Source organism: Temnothorax longispinosus, chromosome 4 (genome assembly GCF_030848805.1).
Source record: "Temnothorax longispinosus isolate EJ_2023e chromosome 4, Tlon_JGU_v1, whole genome shotgun sequence".
NCBI classification, from domain to species: domain Eukaryota; kingdom Metazoa; phylum Arthropoda; class Insecta; order Hymenoptera; family Formicidae; genus Temnothorax; species Temnothorax longispinosus.
The window spans coordinates 1,425,734-1,449,283 of NC_092361.1; the positions used below are offsets into that span (position 1 = coordinate 1,425,734).

General features: G+C 42.1%; 1 protein-coding gene across 2 annotated transcripts in view; it reads right to left on the reverse strand.

Moving 5' to 3' along the window:
- LOC139812404 (uncharacterized) overlaps positions 1-23,550 on the reverse strand; it is a 238,650-nt gene that overhangs the window by 169,768 nt on the left and 45,332 nt on the right. The window contains exon 2 of one of the 2 annotated variants that reach the window (XM_071777195.1): positions 16,690-16,751. The gene's annotated coding sequence lies outside the window, so the exon portion shown is untranslated. Of the gene's footprint in view, positions 1-16,673; positions 16,752-23,550 lie in introns of both variants that reach the window. The other variant, XM_071777194.1, reaches the window with a different exon arrangement.

Sequence of the window (23,550 nt, forward strand, 5' to 3'; positions counted from 1 at the left end):
ATAAAAAGGCAAATAATATTCCTGTGCCAATAAACGAATCTTAGTATTTATAAGCGATGTGACATTAAGAATCTCGAATATAATAATGAAATGATCTTATAGGGAAAGAAAGAGAAAGATGGAGAAATAGAGGTACGCGATCTACAAAGCTTCCATCAAACAGAATGTTTTAATAAGGCTCGTAAGTAGCATTCGATATGTCAGGGTACAAGACTTAGGGAAGATGAAATGCACAGCTGTGCGTAAAAGGGATGAAAGGCAAGGAAACGAGTATAAAAGGGGAGAGAAAGCTGCGCGGGAAAGCGGGATAGATAGATGGTACGGCTGCAACGCACACCAAAAACTCGAATTCACCGGCAGACGAGGAGTCTATAAAAGTAACTATGACAGAAGATTGAATAATGCGATAAGTTTGCAGTTAGAGAACTCAATGGTACCATGCAAATCGATGATTAATCATAGTAAAACGCGGACTTAAATGTCTCTAATATTATTAACTGACATACCCCTTTTGCTGTTAAATATTAAATAATTAATTATTAATTCTTTTTCATAATTTCTTAAATTTTATTCCTAGCATTTTCAAGGTGTTTGATAAAATATTATCTAGAATCTTAATATGTAGCTAATTGTAGTTACCTGAATTAAATAGCGAACTTGAAGGAAATTAAATCTAGCACTTTTTGTTTTCCTGGAAATTAAAATTTAAACGCTATATAAATAAACTCGTGACTATTAAAAAACCATTTTCTTCGTTTCTGAAATTTCTTAATTTTTCTTTTATTTTTAGAATTTTTAGTACGTTTGATAAAATATTGTTTAGAATCTTAATGTATACTAAGCTAATTGATTTAAATAATAGCATATTTAAAGAAAGTTAAATGTAGCACTTTCCATTTTCCTCTCAATAATATTAAAATTTAATCATGATACGGCTAAATTCGTGACTATTGAATAAATTATCATTTTCTTCGTTTTTTCTTCGAGAAGGCAAGTGTACAACTTGCAAGTAAACTTAAGTTACAATTAGAGTTCTCCTCCTTTTAATGACTCCCGGCATTCGCTCGTTATCCAGAAGGGTCAAATGTCCCGGCAGCACAATTAAGTTAAGAACTACTTAATAGACTGTTCTTATGAAATAACGAGTTAAATCGATTTACTCTCTTAAGCGCATTGAACATTTAAAACAGGGTTATAGCGGACATTTTTTTTTGTCTTGCCGCAGATCGAGATGGATTAATTTACGGCGCTAATGGCACACAAATCGAGGCTTATGAAAGAGCCGTTGCATATATGCGAATATCAAAGTGGAATCGGGTCAAGTTGTTTAGTTCCGTCGTTGCAACTGGCACATAGTATACGTCCCGCCCCGTAACTTTATGTTGTAATTGCCGTCGCCTGCCGTCACCGCGTGGAGGTGAAGTTTCCGTCATCCCGTAATACCGACGTTGAACGGACCTGGGTGTTGTTGCAGCGACCATGAAATTAGCCTCGTGAAAATCTGCAGTATAAAATCTGATGGGCATTTTGCCGAAGCCGCTGGTGTGTCGTGTAATTGATCCACTTCTTAGAAATTGTCGCTGCAGTATCGCACACAAGCTCGTTCGATATAGAGCAACAGCGATCAAAGTGAAATTCGTTTTATTTTGCGACTCTTTCTCTCTCCACTCTTCGTCTCTTCCCTTTGTAATTTTATGCTTCTCGAAAATTGGCTCGAGTGGCTTGAACAAACAAATGATCGGTATACACGTGTGATCTACGTGGAGACCTCTCTCGCGAGTTCTTAACGCGAAAATGGTAAATTAAGAGTCGTCTCTTTGCCACTACACCGTGTCGTACGCTGATAGCTACTCCGGTGTGCGGCCACACACACGCGGGTTACGGGCACGGTGAATCTCTGTGTGTACATCATCTCGGTGTCCGTCAAATAACCGTGCACTCGAATACACAAACAGGCATTCGATTCGTGCCGTAGATAGGGGTAGTTACAGGAATCTATTGTACTCTCGAGAGGTCGCGCGAGGGTCGGAGGGAGTGGAAAAGGGAGAAACGAGAGGACGCGGCTATTCGATAGAGTAGAGCGAGGGAGAGTAACGCGGGAAAGGGCAGGGGATAGAAAGCGCGCGTCTGGATGAATGGCGGCGGCGTTGCTGGTGGTGGTAGCTTTTAGCTGAGCGCATTCAACCGCGAGGGTTAGCCGGGAGTATGGTATTAACGCATCCGCACGCGGTACACAAGGGGCGAACGATGCGTTAGTTTCGCAAAATCGGCTATAAAACGTATTGCCTACGGTGGAGATCGCAACTCGGTAGTATTCGTTTAATGTAGTTTACCGCCGGTGGCCGTTGCGATGCGGAAGTTACTCCTTACTTATAGCATGCAAAATCCTATAAGCGTGTAGCGAACCAAATCTACTGAAATTTGTACCTTTATGTCGGAAAAATTACAAAAAACTTAGCACATCAAGTATTTCCACCGATTTTTTATTTGTTAAAATGCATTAAAATACGTGGTCAAATTAAATCGTATAATATTTAAAAAAATGTTGATTAACGTATATATAATCATATATTAATAATATTGAATTAAATCAAAATTCGACATTACTAAATCAAATTTTTCTTAAAATAAAATAAAGTTCTACAATAAACTTTAAAATAATCAAAAAATATATTTTTAATTTGTTCAAAAGATTCTCTAATATCTATAAAATGTATATATATATATATATATATATATATATATATATGATATGAACATCTCAATATTAAAAGCCATCATCTATCTCCAACAGTATCTAAAAGACTAGCGTTTGGAATAGTCTATATACTCTATATGATTCATTAGAGTCAATGTGTTAAAACGTCAAAAGCGAAAATTTCATTAAAAAATCACGGTATTATATTATACTTTCCGTTAACGACCACAATGGTTATTGTCTTTTCGACAAGATTATCAAAAGTCATTAAATTCATCGGCTAATATTTAATCCGCTTCGTATATTCACCATGTTTCTCGATAAACGCACAAATGTTATCATAAATCTCTCATTAAACTCTTTTCACGAGACTAAAAGCGTTGTTTAGACATGAAAGAATATACAGATATCAAATGGTATGCACTCGCGTAACGACGCAACGCTTTCATTTAGATAACAAAGAGAACGAGATTGCCGTCGTCCATATACCGCGGACGCATAGGGTGACCGGGCAAGGGGTAGAAAATAATCAAGCCGAGTGTGCGGAGTGGTAGGAGGATGAACTACGCAGGGCCGACTCTGAAATATGTTATACGCCGTAGGACGCCGCAGTGGCGGCGGCCGTGTTTGTTTAATTCGGTTTAACGCATTCGGGGAGAAAGGGGGAGGAAGAGAGGCAGACAGAGAAAATTGAGAAGAGAGAGAGAGACAGAGAGACATTCGCATCGACTGAAACCGCCACGCCATCCTGTCCCATCCCGTTTTCATTCTGTCGTTCAACGCGTCTTCGTGCGGAACCGATTGCGTGCTCCTCGAGAGACGGAGGGTTTAGGCCCTACATCCATTCTCCCCCCCTCGAACAGATTCGATGATAGTGTAAAATAGATATGATTAAGGGGACGACGAAACGCGACCGCCGAGAGTTTGCGGGGCCCTAACGGTTTTAATCATATAAGTTCGGCGATGATGAATTCACGAAGGAGTCGCTGAAAGCGGCCGAGATAGAGAGAGAGAGGGAGAGTGAGGGAGAAGCGAGATTCTGACAAGTTTCTTACCTCCTGCGAATTGGGGGAGAGCCAGATGAGGGAGAGCACGAGTATAAATACCGAGTGGTTTTCGATTAAGCATCGCGTCAAGGAAAGTGGCACGTCACGTTTATTGGGACTAACAAGGCGTACATCCATCTCCGCGAAAATGCAACGCGATCAAATGTTCATTTTAAACGGAGCACTTCTCTCTCCGCACAGTGTAAATTACACGTAATATAGGATCACGCTTTCGCAATTCCGACCGTATCTTTCAGCCACGGCGTTAATTATACTCTCACGCGCGGATCATTTCACCTCACGTCTCGTTGTTCAATGCAACGCAACACAACGCTCCCACGTTGTATTTGCTCGTGTAATAATCGTGTTAATAATCCGGTCGAGCGAGCCGTGGGCGAGTGAGGGACGCGCGAGAGCGTGCGGGGGAGTTGGTGTTTCATCGGGACTTAGGAATCAAATATTTACACGACTCGAGCTTCGCTTCGGTTTACACGGCGAAGCTCGCGAATCCTAAATACTCAGCATTTACCTCGACTCGCCGGCGGAAAACTGGTGGAGCGAGGTAGGGGGTTAGATGGGAGAGAGAGAGCCTTCGGGTAAAGTGCGAGTGACGGGTTTGGTTACGCGAATATCGCGAGAGGGTTAATTTGCCGGCGCCGCACGTTCGCGCGGATTCAAAAATCGCAAGCTGCGCGATTATGCCGGGCGTGCGGCGCGTCAAAATAGCGCTGAATCAGCGGCTATTACGAACCGGTACGAGCCGGTCCTTATTATTGCGAGTTAAATCGTCCGAGCGTTTATCCTTCGTAAAGAGTCACTGCGAGTCCCTAATTGGCCCCTCGCACTATCGTCGTGAGAATGAAATCAACGAGCTCGAGAAATCATGACGTACGTAGAGCGTCCGAGGGGGGAGATTCAGCCTACTTTCAATTTCCGCTTCCAAAAGGATAATTGAATCGGCCACTTCAAGGAGAACATGGAAAAATCAGTCTTATCATGTAACATTCGTTAGAATTGTCCCCTCAGTTCACACAATTATTAAGTTATAACAGCAAACTATATCCGCGATGCCAAAGTATCTCGAGATAACATCTGCAATAATTTTTGTGCAACGGCATGCTAGAAGCAATTGCAACCATCTCTTCTTCTGCCTGAAAAATCGCTTACGACCTACATTATTTCTCAAACGATCGATTCAGTTTCGCTAATTTGGACGCGTGTGTGAAGTTAGCACCCCACATCAAAATTTCGTATAGTTCTGATAAAGCTTCCCGTTTTATTTTAAAGAGATTAAAAATTCCTTATAGTTTATAAAAAGAGTTCTGCCGATTAACGGTCAAAAATTGAAATTTTAAAAATGCAAGAACAGTTTTACTGGAGTATCTAAAAATGTAGCTAAAATGTACAGATCTGAAATTAATTTTGCTGCACCATCAAAATTATTGATAACGCTGTAAAAAATTTTGACATTTTAGCAATCAATTTAAGTGTTCTACATAATTATTTTGATGGTTTAACAAAATTATTTTCAGACCAGTATCTAGCTAAATTTTCAGATATTTCAGCAAAACCATTCTTTTGAAGTGCTACTCTTTACGCGCAATTTGGACGCTTGTTTCTATCTAGTCATGTAAAACTAGCCATGTATAAAATTTCTCTTACAACGTTCCTTTAAATGTAAAGATACGATGATCTTAGATACACGACTATCGCCGCGATTCGATAGGTCTGGCACTTAACTCACCGCGCGCGTCGCCGATATCCGAATGCTCTTATCCTCAAGCGCACACATCGATTCGACATACGGGTTCGGCAATCCTCGCTACCACCCACGTCTAACCTACATACATACAAACACATGATGGATGCTCTTCCGCGTGTCCGAGCACCACACAAGTGAAATGCATCTCAACATGCTGCTACCGTCAGGAGTGCAAAAATATGCTCAAGAGCATAGAGCGAAAAAGAGGCAATGTACGGTATAAAAACTGGTCCCTGGGTCTCTTAAGTTCTATGAAATTTAGGCCAAGGGGTCCGTCGATCGGGCTCCCTCCATATCCACCCTCGCTGATATCCGATGTCGACGCCCGGTTGTCTCTGTTCTCCTCGAATGGCTATCGATTCGACGTTCCCGGTCCTGTTTGTGGTCCTCGTGTATATCTGTCTTATATGTCGCAGGCTTATCGTGAAACGCGGTACATTTCATGAACATCTTAGTCCCAAACGCAATGTTCCATGAAGCTTCTGTTCATATCTACCGCCTTGTCGTTGAAGCAGATGTGCATTGCCGATTATTATCCGATAAATCATCATTGGTATCACGAAACTAACAATAATCTAATTCAGAAACCGTCAATATATATAGTCGTTTATTCTGTCATTCTCGGTTTTATTTGTCAGCTAGTAAATAATAAAAATAGAAATAGTGAGAAATTTCGATTGTTTCTCCAAAAGAAGTTTAATCCGATTTTCCAGCAAAATTGCAGCGAATATCGCGACGTCCCGCGGGCGCATCGACACGGAATAATCCGCCGCGCGTTTCTTAACAACGGCGGGATTGACATCGTGACAAATTGGCGTATACGAGCGGCTATCTGTATCAAGCGGATGAATGCCCGTAACTGGCGGAATAGGTACGAAAACCCCCCCTCCTCCCCTCGTGTGTCCGCAGAGGCGCGCCTATGACATTAATACATCATCGATTGTCCCATAAACGTACACGCCGCTGGCGTGGAGTGCCGATATTCAGTTCGCTTCAATCGTTCTAGTCATTATGCACCGATGCAAACCCAGCCTATTAGATACCGCCCGGCAATGAAAGCCCGTTCATGGGCTACTATACGATTCTCATGTCACGCGTGTGTATGGGCATCGCCATTCGTGAACTCGTAGATTCACGCACACGAGAACACGTGTACGACGCCACTCGTGCACGCGGAAATGGCCATTATTACGACATTACGCAGATAATGACGTGGACAAATACGTATCTGCCGTACGAATAAGAGAAGACGTTTCAGAAGCTTCATTCCCGAAATCAAATCGTTATTCGTATCAGATAACAGTCGATAATATAAAAAATCCTTATTCGTATCTGAGAGATTAACTGCCGGTGAAATTTAATATTGGAAATTTGAAACTTGCGACAGATGATTCGGGAAGTATTGACTCCAAAATTGCTCGAGTACGGTATAAGAGCTCGCTAAGTTTTGGTCGCTCTGCATAAAAAAGTTCTTAATTTATACGAACGCTCCTTTATCGCGAAAGTTTGCACGCTGCAATTCATAGAACAAACGCTCTGCGATACGATGAAAGAAAACAGGAACGACGCGTGTATTTTACCACCGGCTCGCTGCAACACGTCTGCGAGCAATGGTGAATAAAGCACTTTTTTTTTTTTACAACGGTAGCGTGACTAAATCTTAAATAGCGTCTCTCTTTCTAAGGGATTTATAAGATTTATAGTTTAGTAAGTGTAGCTGTTATAAAGTTGACGTTTAATAACTGCAATTTCACCGAATCTTACGACATTTTTAAGAGTGTTTTGTTGCACAACGTGTTTTTAAGCTCGATTAGGCTACTAACATTTCATAGCAGTCCACTTCTCCGTTTCTGCAGATTGCAAATATATTCATTACACTCACATAGAGTCGAAAAAGTCGCATCAAGAACGTATCCTTTCTTACATTTAAAATATATAAAACAGGAAGCGTTTGCAATTTGCGATTATTAGCGTTGTTTTATGATAATGTAAAATAATTGTATATATAAATTAAAAGTGTGGATCGCACTTTTGATTGAACCATAAAAGTTTATTCGAATCTTACGCAATGAAATGCGTGACGACTCGCAAATCGAATTCAGGGAAAGTTAACGTCAGCACTAGTATCAGTAGTCTTCGAACGATGTTATACGGCTTCGCGAAATCGACAGGAAAATCCGTAGTTTATTTATATCGGTAGATACGTCGCTTGTGAGTAAGGGAGGATTAGAGAGGTCACAAATCACGGAATTGAACAGATTAAAATGGACACTCTGGGAGAGCGAAGATACGAGAATCGACCCGACGCGTCCTGCGTACACCCTCGATTTCGTTTTTTTTTTCCATCACTTTTCCCGCGATACAAAAACGCTTTCGCCAATCCTACTCTCTTTCGAAGGTTTGAAAAATATATCAAATCTAACACTTTTACATTCGTAAACGTTTGCACGTTTATTTGTATCTTTCAGTTATATTGTATCTTTCGGTAATAGCGAACTTTCACACATTTCCATTAAAATCGATTCAATCAAATACTTTTTCCCATTACGATATCGCAAATTAAAATCTTAATGATTTTCTTATATGTCTTTAAATCGTTTTTGTATTGCACTCTTCCACAATGACATTTTTGTCATTAGAAATATTTTTCATGTTTTCAGAAAATCTTGAGTTACATGCGAAACATCACAAAAGAAGAAAGGGAAACACCACGAAGACCTCGCTCTTCATCCGATACGATCGTCGCGAATCCCGGCAAACTAGTCTTTATTTCTGCTCGAATTCCCGATGGCTGATGCACCGCGAGCGAGACCACCGCGAAACTCGAATGGAACGGGCGCGATCCGTAAGGCAAACCTGTACGATCCAAACACGGTATCACCGGCCAAGATTCGATCCCTTACCCGGTATATAGTCCGACAAAGTTTCAAATTGGCCCTGGCCGGCTAGAGGAGAGAGAGACGTATCCCAGGCGACTGTCGCTCGCGCTGGCGCGATCCACATCAAATAGACTCTAAATAGAGAAGGCGACCGGCTACGATTACGGGCGGCGGGACCGGAGAAACGAGAGTATATCACAGTTTCCGTTGCGGGCTGAATTTCTCCATTAGCCACCCTATATCCGCAACGGAGCCAGCCAGAGGGGCATGGTAAGCGCACGCGTACGCCCGCGTCTAGGTATGCTCAAACACAAATACCGAGTCGCCGTGTACACGTACACACACGGAGGTGTATATACAATTTGCAAATGCACACGCGGCGCCCGAGACACGCACGTAGACGGACGAGGGACACAAATCACCGGTGTAGAGAGGGACAACACCGAGGGGTGGTGCCTCCATGACATACGCGCGTAATTGAATCGATGAATGCGTGTGTATGGCGTTATCATATGATGTTATAACTCTACACGTGATTCAATAAAATCGCCGAAAATAATTGCCGTGTTATTACTTCAACTTTTTTGTCAAATAGCAATGATTATAGTATATCAATAACAGCGTCCGTTAATAACAGCGCCGGCTAGCGCAGTTAACGACTTTCGCAACTGTTTATTACAAACTACCCGTATTTTCGATCAAAGTCACTTGTGCAGCTATTTATTAAGATATAAAGATTTATGCATCAACACAAAAAAAGGACATGTGAATACGAATAAAGTCTTATCAATAAGAATGATTTGGCTTTGATAAGAAATTTACGATGAAAAAAATGATTTTACTTACATCTTTTCTAAGGTATAGAAAATATATAATTAAACGTTATATATTAAATAGTTGTATATTATAATTATTGTTTATCCATCGAAGAAAAGGTTATATCTATGTATATGTCTGAAATTGATCCAGATTCCGTCAATAATAGGAGTTGCCGTAAATCTGGGACACATGCAATATGTAATATATATTGTATACGTAATGTGTTTCACTAATATGTTAACTAATATCCTAGCCGTATAGCTGCACCGCATAGTTATCGTCTGTTCGTACACACACCCGGGTATGTATACAATTTGCAAATGCACATGCAATTCGATACACGCGCATAGACAGATTGCGACGCAAATCACACCGCCAACATTGATAGAAAGTGGTTTCGTCAAATTAAACTGATTATATTTTACGAACAGATTTCACGTTTTAACGTTTCCACGGTACGTGGATTTATAAGGTAATTATAGAAAATTTTTTTAAGTCAATCAGAAATGTAAACATCAAACGTTACGTTATGCGTAAACTAATATTAGTTTAAACTATATTTTTACGTCAACTCTCTACTTGATTACATTTTCCATGCTAAATATTATTGTTTAAATTTGTTAAATATTCATTATTAATTCGTAATTTGCCATTTGTTGCCCTTGATATCGATGTTATAATATTTTTAAATGTATCGTTCTTTCTACATCTGTGATATACATCCGAAAGCACTGCACGATTAAGTGCACATTTTCTGAATAATAAAATGCTGTTATCAAAAAATATGTTTTCATTAACGTGTCCTGTGCTACGATTACACGGTAATTAGCATAATCCTCCTTGTTTGCGTAAATTGCAATAAGCGACATAACTGATTACGTTCGTGAGACTGATGCATCTCAAACAACAAACGGACAAATGAAGCAACAATTGCTTTCGTGGAGAGGTAGGGCTCATTCAGCGTTACAAGTGCTTTTTATTACAATGTCTCAGTTAACTGGATTATGTTAATAGCACCGACCGAGTATGCAAAACTCGCATGACCGGGGTATGCTAATAATACTCTGCGAGTTTTTTTCGCGAAAGTAATATTCAATAAAAAATTTTTTCTCTGCGCAAATATTTCCATTCCGCGTATAATAGCTAAATATGCTTCCAGCATCGGTATTTTCTCAGGCGGATCAAGTATGAGGCTATTTTATATCTCTCATGACACGAGCAGGATGGGATCATTCTAACCTTTTACATTTTTTCCAGAGACAGTAAAAATTTCCTCGAAAATTATCATTTCTTTATTTGCTTTAAAATTATTGGATTTGACGAAACTTAATAGGCATGTAGGAAAATATTCTAATTAAAAATAGTAACAACAATGAAAAAACGATCAATGAAAGACAATGATTGCTCTTGCATAAAAAAAACATCCTCGAAATATCAAGTAATTAAAAATCATTAGACATACAGTTCCATGTATTAAACTTCACCTTGTCTGTAAATCTAATGCAAACATTCGTACATGTTTTTATATAACCAACTGACGCGCAAAGAAAAAATTTTACTATTCGCTCGTTCGGATCTCGGACAAGACTAATAGAAGTGAACTCGAAGAAACACTTATAGGCGTAGGGGCTAGCCAGCCGCGAAAATTCTTCGAACGAGTTTCGGGAGGATCGAGTGCGGAAGAGAAACGGAGCCAAAGGAAGAGAAATACCAAAGAGGTTCGCGCGTACGGCGCCGAGAGCCGAGCATTTTTGAAACCGGGCGTTCGCGTGACTAGGTTGGTCGATGGTTTGGCGCCGCGAGAGAGAAAGAAAGAAAGAGAGAGAGAGAGAGAGAGAGAGAGAGAGAGAGAAAGAGAGAGAGAGAGAGGGAAAGGTAGACGGAACGGTGTGAAAGCCAGACGAGAAAGAGAACGAGACAGAGAGAAAGGGGTTGGGCGTTCGGTGCGGGACGGTAGGTGTTCGTTCGTTCGGCGCTCTGGTTCTGGGGGCGCAGAGAGCGTACAGGAGAAGGCTGGTGGATCGATTCAGCCGCTCGAGTCGAGTCGAGACTATGCTTCGGGGCTCCGCGCTCTGCTCTGTAGCCTTTCTCTCTCTCTCTCTCTCTTTCTCTCTCTCCCTCCCTCCCTCCCTCTCTCTTCGCGTACGCACACGCAAAACCCAATGCCCACACGCATGCACATACGCACGCATACGTACGTGCGCATACTCTTCCCCAGGGATATGCGTATGCATGCAAAGACATCTGCGGACTGATCACCATTCCGGCTTGCACGCGCGCCCGCGAACGCGCAAAGAGAGCAAAAGGGGAAACGGAGATGCGGAACAGAAAGAGAACTGGATGCTTAGGAACTCCTGTACTTCGAACGGTGTTGGATTTCATCCGATTCAGTCGAGTCCGATTTAGTTTTACTTGGCTCGCTTTGGAATTGCTATTCGCGGTCGGGTACGTCGGTGATTATGACGGTTAAAAAAAAGGTTATAGCAAGGAGAATACTAGGTATAGCAAAAGAAGTTTCAACGTATTTTAAATTTTAATATAAAACGATTGCAAAAAATAAAAGGCTATACGGAGAAAGTATTGCAAGTTGAATTTTTGTATAGTAAATATTTGTTTATTATATATTTAGCTTATTTTATTTTACAGTATTTAATTTATTATTTTTATCAAATTAGAGAATATCTATATTCTTGTTACGTACAAATAGTGAGTTCTTCCAAAATTAATAAATTTTGAATGTGATAATTCTCTGTCGATTCAACAATACTGCAGTTAGCAGTAGAATTTAATAACATTTTATTTCCAAATAAATATAAATCTGATTGAACTCAATCAAAACAAATTGGACTTTAGTTAAATTTTGACTCGTAACGCGATCTTCCAATCACTACCTATAGTACTTAACGACAGTAAAATTATAAATTATATTTATAATTATCACGCTAATATTTGCGGTTTTCCTACAGTTGAATAATTAGTTATTTGCGTAAAATGTAGATAAAACGGCATGAATTATATATCCGTTGTTAACGCAATTATCACGCCACCGTAATACCATTTTATACTTTGCCATCGCACTACATAAAAAAATGTTTCAATAACACGGAGTTTTAAACGATATCCTTGAGCAAATTCTGAAAGATTTAATTACGCATAAAAAAAATATAATTCTGGTAACATCCTCGAAAGTGGAGTCCGCGAGAGTTCGTGCTCCCGGTAGCTCGTTAGAAAAATTACAGGTTACGTCCTAGAACGGTAAAGGACCAGAATATTTAATATCTTCCGACTGGTAAAATACATTTCGCGATATACCGTCGCAAAAGTAACAAGTACAACGTCCGCTGCGCTCTGTTTTGGGCGGCTACCGCTCGCTTATTATGAATGTTTGTTCCACTGCGTGTTTCATTAGCATCAACCGCAACGTTTTATTACTACTTGTGCTTAAGCATTTCGCAATTTATCTCGCCAAAAGTTTTAATTAATAAAAATTACGCGTCGGGAATTGCGATGCCTATGCTTGATAAACGAATTTCGCCAATCCGCGAAAGCGTTCCCGATTAAACTGTGTAGTTGCCGAGTTTATACAGCCGGAGCGAACTATGAATGTGAATCCACATTACTTATGTATATACGCGAATAAAACGATGTCACTGAAGAAATATTATTTTCTTTCATGTTATACCCTGATCCCTCTTGAAATGCCTGTCTCGTCCATTACTCCTTACTTTTCATTGCACTACTGCTTTTCAGCCATCTCATTTTTCACATGTTTCTCTTGTTTGTTTGTTGCAACCGCGATGTGAAATGGATCGGTCTGCTTGTCAATGTGGAAAAAAAGTATAAAGGAATAAAAAAAGCATCGAGTAATATATCGAATCTCGAAACAAAGACAGACAAAGCTGTGAGAGATACGCCGCGCGCGTTTATTACCTTACGATGTAATTTTCTTAAGAATTTGCAGCTTGCACACGCGTTTACTCCTGCAATTTACGCGTACGGGCGTTCGCACGAATCGACCCGTACACACACCCGCCACCCCGTAGTACATGCGCTTGAATGCGCGCACGCATTGCACGCACGCAAGCACGCACGAGCGTGGAAACGAAGCGAATGCGAACGGAGCAAAGAGGGATGTAGATAGAAAGAGCGACAGAAGGAGAGAGAGGAGAAAGAGAAACAGAAAGGGGAGGGAAGAGAGAGAGAGAGATAGAGAGAGGAGAAGGAAGAGGGGGAAGAGAGAGAGAGAGAGAGAAGCGAACATACTATACGATCTCTCGCCTCCGTAAGCGCTTCTGTCAACTGTACGTCGCTACCGGGGTGCACAGCCGCATTGCTCGCGCGCTGCAGTCAGCCTCCGCACCCTCCTCTTCCCGCCCGCAACGTTTACCCCCCGCGCCATCGGTCGTACCTGCAGTCGCAGCCACCACGGCGCGATTGTGTGTTCCGCGGTGCATGCCGTTTGTCACCATTCAAGACGGTGACGCCGAATGCCGAGCGAGTTTCGCCACGAGTCGACGGCGAGAGAGGATTCTCCATCGAGGTCTCTCGGGGGTGGCGATGGGGTGGTGGAGAAGGAAGAGCGAGCGGGACGCTCGCGCGTTTGCGGAAGACGCCGTGCCGCCGCGGCCGCTACAGCGTTGCGGGTGGCGGCGGTTGTGAAAATTTTAGGCGACAGTTATTTGGAAAACTAACGAAGCGCGTGCGTAATTACTTTTAATAAGAAACGCGTTATAATGGATAAACATCCTATACATATATCTATGCGCCCTATAAGTACGTACGTGCTTGTCAAAATTTATTCTTCCTTATTCCCTTTATTTTTTTAATTTTTATTAGATATTCGATATTATTACTTCTTTCGTCCGAATTACAGGACGTAGTGCCGACTCCATTTTTTCATTCTACGTTATAATTTGGATTACATAGTCTGAATAGAGGCAAATCGTTAATGGAATTAAGTAAATCGAGATAATCAGGTTGCATCTACGTCTTTCTTTTTATACACGGATTTTACCATAAATCTGCATTTTAAATGCAAGTTTGAATGTAGGAAAATTAAGCTCGTGATGGGAAAGTAAAGTTTGTGAATTGTGTGAGCACGTTCCAACAATTATGCTTACAAAAAAAATATATATCCTGCTCATTTGCAGTAATTTCCACGTAATAAAATATCTGTAACAAAATATTGGCAATAATGTTACACGATGTCGAAAAATTCTTTGACTAATTTAGACACGAATTTTTCCGAGAAAAAATTTCATTGGGCACGATGTTTTCTTGGATGTAGAGACAGTAATGGTTTTACAAGTGCAAAGTAATAGGTTTAGGATCTTTAAAGGCACTTGTAAAAAGTAGTAACAGTTGGTTCTTTGTCCCGAGGATATGCGCGCAAGTCGGGGGAAACAAAGGATATAGCCAAATCCAATAGAGTCCTCTCCCGTCTGCAATGTGCACGGCGCGATTACGCTAGTATCTTGTGAAATCAACAAGATTATCCATTGACGGAAATCGCACCATCTGCGCATTGTTCACGCTTGCTGATCAGCGAGCGTACATGGTGTCCAAGCAGCAGTCTCTCCCGACATTCGCGATAATCCCCGACATTAGAACGTACATAATATATGTACAAGAAACATTATTCGCGTCACAATGTTCAATTTTTTTCGAAATTTCATCATAGCCGACCATTAATTACAGCCCTCTCGTCATTATCAATCGCAGCAATAATTAATTATGCCGTAAAACTTGGAATAGTTCTATAAAAGAATTTTAGAAGATCCACTTTTCACGCTACTTAACATTGTGCAAGCGGATTTCACGAATTCATCACCTTCCTCTTTAGCCTCCGAACGCCGTCATAACGTGAATGCAAAGTGTGCTCTTCGCAAACAAACAGCACTTGGAAGGTTCTCCCGCGATGATATGTACGGACTATTCACGGCCGATCTAAACGCGCGTTTAATAATTAAAACCCGCTCGATCGATCGTCCGCGCTAATCGGAGTGCCGCGAGCGACGACCTGATTTGCATTCTAGCCCTCCGTCGCCGTCGGTGTTCCGCATAGTCTGCCGCGAACAATGCTCTCGCAACAAGTGTGCGTCTGTCTAAAAAATCCGATTAGAGATGGATAGATAGATAGATAGATAGAGAGAGAGAGAGAGAGAGAGAGGGAGAGAGAGAGAAAAAGAGAGCTGTAATGCGGCTTGATCGAAATGCGCCACGGCGCGTAGTCTATGCAGAACGGTTGTCGGTCATATAATCGTCACGGTCCGAAATTTTGCGGACTGGCCAGCCCGCGGCGAGCCGCCGTAACCGAATTTTGGCGGCTCTCCCGCTCTGCCGCTTCGCGCCGTACCTTCCGCCTCATCGATATTCTATTAATATTTCAATATTCCCGGCCAGCTGCTTCAGACACGAGACAATATCTACGCAAGTATGCATCTGTCGGTCCGTGACGCGGCGATGCCGCGAGAACGCCAAGCGAAACACGTCCGTCATGTGCAATAACGTAAGACAGCCCGGCGTTCTCGCGGCATTTTACGGCGGCACGTTTCTGGCGATCGCGTTATGCGAAAGCGACCGAAAGTGCGCTTCTGATTTCGACGATAAAATCGCACGGTACCTAGCAGTATCGATCACTATAATCGAACCGCAAATCTTTCCGCATTGCGCGTGAATAGAAAAATGCAATAATCGATCGTTGATTCTCGAAGCGAAGTGTTAGGCCCTCCCGTGTGCTTAACGCACGAAATAATAGTGAGGAGCTTATTTGAAAATAAAGAGAGCTATATCGCTTTTATTTTATTTGGCTAGATCAGTAATCGCCTTTTTAGAGATACAATTATCTCTAGTTTTATGAACGTAGCTGGATAGGAGCAAAAACGCGTTTGTTTTTGCACATTTTTTCTCTCGCAAATGGAAAAATCGGTACGGCTTCAAAATAGTCTCCTATATTCTTAGATCGAAAAATGAAACACGTCTTTCTGCCTTGCGCGATCTTTCCGCATGCAGACGGAAACCAACGTGAGCGCAGAATGGTGTCGGCGCGTGTGAAAAATGTAGGAAATTTCTTCGCAGACGAGAGAGACGCTGCTGCGTCTCAGTTTGCAAAGTCTACGATTTTCATGACGGTTACTTTTTTTCGGCGCGATAACGTTACGAGACGCTTTAAGGCGAGCCGGCATTTCGTATAACTTTATTACGTTTATTATAAACTCCGCTAACTGCATAATAGTTTCGGTGGAATATAAACGCAATTGGAGTGCTCTAAAATTGAAAAGCCAATCATGATGCACAACTTTGCCTTACTGCAACAATGACAATCGATCCAATTAAAACTTAAGTACAATTCTAATTTCGAGTTGAAGCGACGTAATTAAAGTTTATACATTATGCCTCGCATTCTCGCTGCCCATAACGTGCAACATGCAAATTGCACGTTTGCTATTACACTCTATTATTATAAATACCTGTTTCCCAACGCACCAATTTGCACCGTGAATTCGATTCGTCGGACGTAACTTTCTTCCGCAACCGGCTCTCCTACACTGAAACAAGAAATATCTCATGTTATATATTTCATAAATATCAATATCGTGTACAAATCCGACTTCTAAGCAACACAGTTTGTTAAAAAATCTCTTTTTGCAAAGCTTATATATATTTGTTCCTTTTAAATCCCTACTCCTTTAAGCCTCATCCATTCAACTTTTATATTTCAATACAATATGTAGTATTATTCATTCTACTACTTAATCAAGATCGAATGAATGCATTCTGAATGACTGCAAACACTTAATTCCACTGAAGCGTTCTGCTTCATAATGCTGCTGCCTATTCGGTACTAACGAGGCGTAAGCTGCCGAATGAACTAGTTCCATTGAGATACTTGAAAAGTGATAATACAACCGGAATTGACCGAGTTACTCGCTTGCAAACGATCGTAGAGCTTAAATATATGTAAGAAGCATTCACGTTCTAAACCTCTATCGAAAACTGAGAATTATTGGAATCTTATGTTTTATTAATCTGTTATGAAACCAAACGTTATGGGCAGGATTAAACTTTCTTTCCCTCAAACGTTTAATTGCAATTTCAATCGTATGAATTACGCGCACGTTCTCCGCTGAAGAGCGTTGGAATTGTAAGCGTTGGAATACTGGCATACATTTCCCAAAGATGTTGTTCGAAGCCAAATGTAAGCGTCACAATCGCGGAAACACATTTAGTTAAGATACTTAGCTAATCAGTAGATAGGTAAATCCGTTAATACCCATGTACATTCCCAAACGAAGCCAGGAACCGTATCGGTTAGAACTTAAGCCACTCGCTATACGCGCCGAGTTATTATCACTCAGAGATACGCGATGCATGGATTGGCTGTAACAGAGCAACGATAAGGGAGCGTTTGCATTTCGCGGGCGTACCATGTTGCATAATTACCCGCGAGAGTAATCGCAATCAACGCCTCTCATATATACCACGCTCGCCACCGCAACACATTGCGATCGGCATTACAGTTCAACAACTTGAACTCTCGCGTTTCTCCATTGTCCTACTGTCCCTAATGTGTCCCTCTCTCCGGGGTTGCCTCTCAAAGATACGTACTAGTTCGACTGGTAGATAAGGACTGCGTAACGCAAAATCGCTCCGCTCGCGCGGACAATGAGTTGCGCGCAATCATCGTCGGTACAGAAAGTAAATTACTAAGATGAGTACCGAGACATTGATCGAAAATGCGGTTGATGCCGCCTCGAGTACTCCTCAGCATCCTAGCTGAGTAGACGGGCTAATTAGACGATTGAACGTTACTCGAGAAGCAAAAGCGCTTCTAACGAGCGACGTTGACCGCGATACCTCGATTGCGGAAACGCGAAACGATCGGCACACGCTAACGAGATCGTTTTCGAGAAGTATTTGCGCCACTGAAAATGAAGCCGATCGTCGATCGGATTATTAACGAGCGAGATAACGACGTTGCCGACAAATCGACAACGAATCACGACCACGAAAACTTTTCAGATCATCTTGAAAAATAATATCTTATATTATTAAAGCTCAATGTATATATGTATATATAAAAGCTTTGTTTAAAGAAAATAGGGTCAAAAGAAAACGGTGACAAAAAGATTTTATGCGATTGGAATGTAAAAATATTTTCAACAGTTTTAGCGCAATTCAAAAAACGATTATTCGTAAAAAAAAACTTATTAAAAATCACATTCGTTGCGAAATTACAGGACAAAATTGTTTTCGATAATCGTCTAACAATAAGTCTCAAAAGTGAACGGGCAGATTCGGGGAACGAAGCACCACCCTGGGCGATGGTAGTAATGAGTGTCGCGTGGCGAAAGGGTGCTGGTATACGCTGGCCCTTTCGGGCCTCCGGAGTGCCGTTATTAATGGAGAACGAAATAAATTTCGGAGCGCGGCACGGCTTACTATAATCCTCGCTGTATATACGGTGTGCCTATACTCCGCCTCACCCCTTAGCGTTGTCTCTACCCCGGTACTTTCACCTTTTCATCCCCCTGCGCCGCGTGACACGGCGGATTATCGTACGGTATGTCGAGGTCGTCGAATTATTCCACGGTCGGCGGCGCTCTTTTTAAGTCCGTCGAAAATGCTACCTTCTCACGCATGAGAAAATGTGCGCCACTTCAAACGCACTCTTGCGCGATAAAACGAAATTATTTCTATCTTTCCCACGAAAATCAAGCAAGTATCCGCGACAAGCGCATTAAAAAATGACTTCAAATTGTTAGGGGTCGTTGTGTCGCTACAGCAATATCGTTAATCATATATCATGTTTATAATTTAAATAAGATAAAGTTGGTTAATTGACTCAAAAGTTAATGAAGCAAATTTGTGGATGTAGAGAATAAAAGTACGCAAGAGAGATACGGAGTCGCGATTTTCGAGTCGGACATATTTTCTTAAGATCAATAGCTCCACCCTTCTGTCCTTTACAAGAAAATGTACTGCGCTCCAATCCATTAATTTAGATCCCACTCGTGACCACAGACGAGATCGTGCGGTTGCACCAAGAGTCATGGCTCGAGTCGGAAACTCGAACGTCGAACAAAGTTGCTCACGAGAGACCGCAATACTCTTCTCGCCATGCCATTCCGATACAATATTTACTCGGAGCTGGTCCAAAAGCGATTTCACGAAATAGTTGCATATTTTAGAGACGAAAACAGAACGTATGTGATTTACATTTACACAGACCGCCCCCTTTACAATGAAGATTTATATACCGCATGCATAACCGGGATTCAATCTCTTCGCAAATGTAAGTAATCGCCGAGTAATAAAAGATTTGATTACTCTCGATTTGATTCTCTTCGCTAGATGAATCTTCCTTATTCCGTCAACGTGTATATCGAGAAATTGACCGCAACTAAAAGCGCCGAAAATAATTTGTATATAGTATCTAAAACCCAACGACGTACATCCTGTAGCAGCTACTTCCAATTTAATTGATCATTAAATCTAATTAACACCGACATAATATCTTCAGCATATTTATTGACACGTTAAATCTAGAGATTTCGATGTCTTACTGCGAGGATGATTCTGGCACTTGCAGGAAGATTTGCAAGCGTATCTAATCTGTGCGTTTTCGATTAATGTTTCATTAAGTTCTGTTGATCTTCCGTCGGTAGCTTCGGAACCACGGTGCCGAAGTACCTTGTTTCTCTTGAAAGATCGTCATTCCGGCGTTCTACTCCGCGATTCTCTCTCAGTGTTTATGTAAGAGGACGAAGTCGAAGGGAGATGCAGGATCGAAGATGGCTGAGCGGCGTGTCGAGGTGCTTTAAGCCGGCAGCTTGGCGTGAAATTCGAAGTCGAGAAATCCTGCCGCAGATGCGAACTCGAGATCATGGAATTAACCGATATGTCGCTAGCGCCAAATTTAATGCATTTGATTCATTTAAATATTTCAATAGTTTTTTCTTAGTAACAAAATTGATCAGTAATATGTGATCGATTACTTACAAGTGACAATATATTTTACTAATTTTAATTAATATCTTATTAATTTATCGCTTTTCCATTTTTCCTAATATATTAAAAGCAATAAAAGATTGTTGATCAAATTATAATTTTTTTAAAGTTCATACACTGTTTAGACAAAATAATATTCTCACTAAAGAAACTTAAAAAAGCCTTCAGAGAATTACGGGGAGATAGCGAAGAAAAATCGTCGCGTCATTAATAGACATAAAACTTGCACGTGCCGTTACCATAGAGTTTGACTTCTCCGTATAAGCTACACAGAACGTGTATGCCCAATTTCCATTACAGAGTCGAGAGAGTGTGCCGGGGGAGCGAGAAGCTGCGCCCCGCGAGGCGTCGGACGATCCGGGAGATGCGGAGGTAAGAGCAAGATGGTCTCGAACCGCAGGTGCAACCGTTCGCTGCTCGAACGCCGCACACGACGCACGTGAACACGTACCCCTCTTTCGTTCCCCCCTTCCTGCCTCGGGCAACGCCGAATCCCACGGGATAAAACCAAGCTCGGGCCCGTGTTCTCTTCCTCTCCTTTATACGCGGTCGCGGCGAGCGGCTCTCTCCGCTCCGTCTGTACCGGTCCGTTTATCCCGCCGAACTTTCAGCCCCACCGAGTCTATGAGCGTCCGACCAGTTCCCAACCCCGGACCCCTCTCCCTCCACCTCGGGCGCCTGGCGGTTCCCGACCACCACTTGGAGCAGACACCCTCGGCATCCACGACCGAACGCCCGGGGCTCCGGGTTTCCTGAATATTTTATTTACTCGCCACCCCTCGCTTCTTCCTCTTCGCTCTTCCTCCTCGAGTCTCGTTGCACTGCCTTTCTCTCTATCTCTTCATCTTGCATGCTCCTTTTTCGCGTCTCGGCTTTGCCTGAGCATCGGACGCTCTTCTTCTGCTCCGGTTCTAACTCGACTTTCTCTTCTTTCGATCACCCTACCCTTTTTCCTCTTCCTCGTCCTATCGTCCACCCGCTATCGTTTCTTTTGTCCTTAATCGCGCGAATTTATCTTGGTAGAAGGTCTCCTAACACCGACCACTCGCCCCCCCCCTCTCTCTCTCTCTCTCTCTCTCTCTCCTTGTTTTCTTCGTGGAGCCACAAGTACGCACACACGCATATGTACACACAACATGCATATCCACATTTATGTAGCGCCTAGCGTGCAGTTATGGCACAAATACGAATACCGCGCCGCATAACGATCGGACGTTCCGTTTCGCTCTCGTCTCTCCCCACGCTCTCTCCCGTTGATCTTTCCACGACTTCTGCCGAATAGACGCGATAACGTTCTTCCTTTACGACTGCGCGGGGCCAGCCGATTCGTTTAATTATTCGCGCTGTATCCAGCGTTGTAAATTTTCCGGGTTTATTTCCGAACTTCTCAATATCACTGGGGATTTTATAACAAATGAAATGACCGATTTTATTCTCCGAGTCGTCACGTATAACGTATAACGCTCTCGTAAAGTCACCGAAACTTTTCCGAAGGAATCGAAATTAACGTTGTTTTAAATTAATGACTCGCGGAGATATTTTTAATGCCGAGACGACCTAAATCGATGAGATCAAAATGAAATCTCGATCGGGACATTTAAATATTCGTATTTAATTGTTAACTTGTTTCCACTTTAGATTTTACCTCGACTTTGTTAAATTCTATAGAGAAAATCTTCTTAAATATATGTTTTATTCACCCACATCTCTCTGAGGACTTAGTTTCGCAAAGTTCCTTCAATCTTCGATCGCGCAATTGGAGCACCATCGATCTCACCTATACCTACACTAAAACAATCGTCATTCTTGTCTGGGGCTGACTCGACTTCCTGCGGCTGCGGTCCAGAGCGCCCGACGTCTGAGACAAGCCCGAGTTATATATATTCTCCCGCAGCGCGAATTCCCACTATGGCCAACGCGGAAGCGGATAATCAAATATCCGCGAGACCGGCCGGAACCGGTTACCGCGCGAAACAAATTCCCCGCGATCGCGCACATAACTTCTCATTGAATGTTATAACTTCATTAAACCGGGCCTCCGAGCCCCGAGCCGAGAGCGAGTGGATATGTAGGACGGCGCGAGTGAAACGAGATTATGCAGAATGCATCGTCCCTTCGGTTTCGGGCGCGCGGACTTCTTCGTTAATTTTGCATCGAGGTTCCGCATGCATCGTGCGTACAGGCCCGAGCACACGATGATGATGTGCTGCCGCCTGCAAGTATTCTGTGTGCGCGCGCGCGCGCGCGCGTATGTGTGTACGTGGATGCACCTGTACCGAGACCTAATCCGCGACGAGGATGGCCGGTGATTTCATAGGGAATTAATCGATCGGGAAGGGTAAATTCGTGTGCCGGTATTAAAGGATTTCCCCATGGTTGCTGATAATTCGATTGTACTCCCGTACATACACGCATACACACGCCGCTAACTCCACGTTGTTCCGAGGCGCAGCCGGCCAGAACGGATGAAATCCGGAATAAATTCCTAGTTACAAGCGCGAACAAAAATAAAATCCAGCCGGCGTCGGCGTGTCGGCATGCCCGTCGTAAATTTCATGCCGTCGCGGATGCGTCTCTGTTACAAGATATACATAATCCAGTTCGTCCTATTGTCAATGCTGCCGAGCTGGTGTTATATATCTCTACGTGCGAATTACCATGGCGCTACCTCGCGAAAAGAAGACGATGTTTTATTTTTAACTAGCAACGGTGGCTCGCCCTTCGCATTCGATCTATTTTTAATAAGCCGTACTACTCGGAGAGGAATCGTCAACTGTCTACAAGATATCTCACTATTTTACTGTCTTCCATCTCAAGAAACTGAAAAATCGGCAACTTCGAAAAATTAAGATAATTGGAAACCTTAACTTTACTCAAAATTTTAATTCGTTCACGAAATTGCAGCAACTTCTAAGAAGAAAAGAAGAAGGATGCTTAGAAAAAGAGGAAAGTGTAATTAAACATCAAAAAGAGAATTTTAAACCTCCTACTTCAGTCAAATCGTTCAACAATAGGTCTGCCTTCGCACTTCATGCACGTTACACATTTAAAACGATGCAGAAGTAACGCGCGACTTTTATGAAAAGAAAAAGGATTACGTGCAGAAATGTATAAAGTGTACGCGTAACGCGAATGTAACTTCGAAACGCACACAAAATTTGATGAGAATTCATCCAGCCATTTTCGCACGGAAACGTAGAAAATAAGATTTTACTTTATTTATTACATTATTAACGTCGGCGGATGGTTACGTCTCGTCACGAGAAATATCACAGAGGGAAATCGCATTTAAACCGCACGAATGTCAATAGAGCGTATTACCAAGATCGTGTAGTC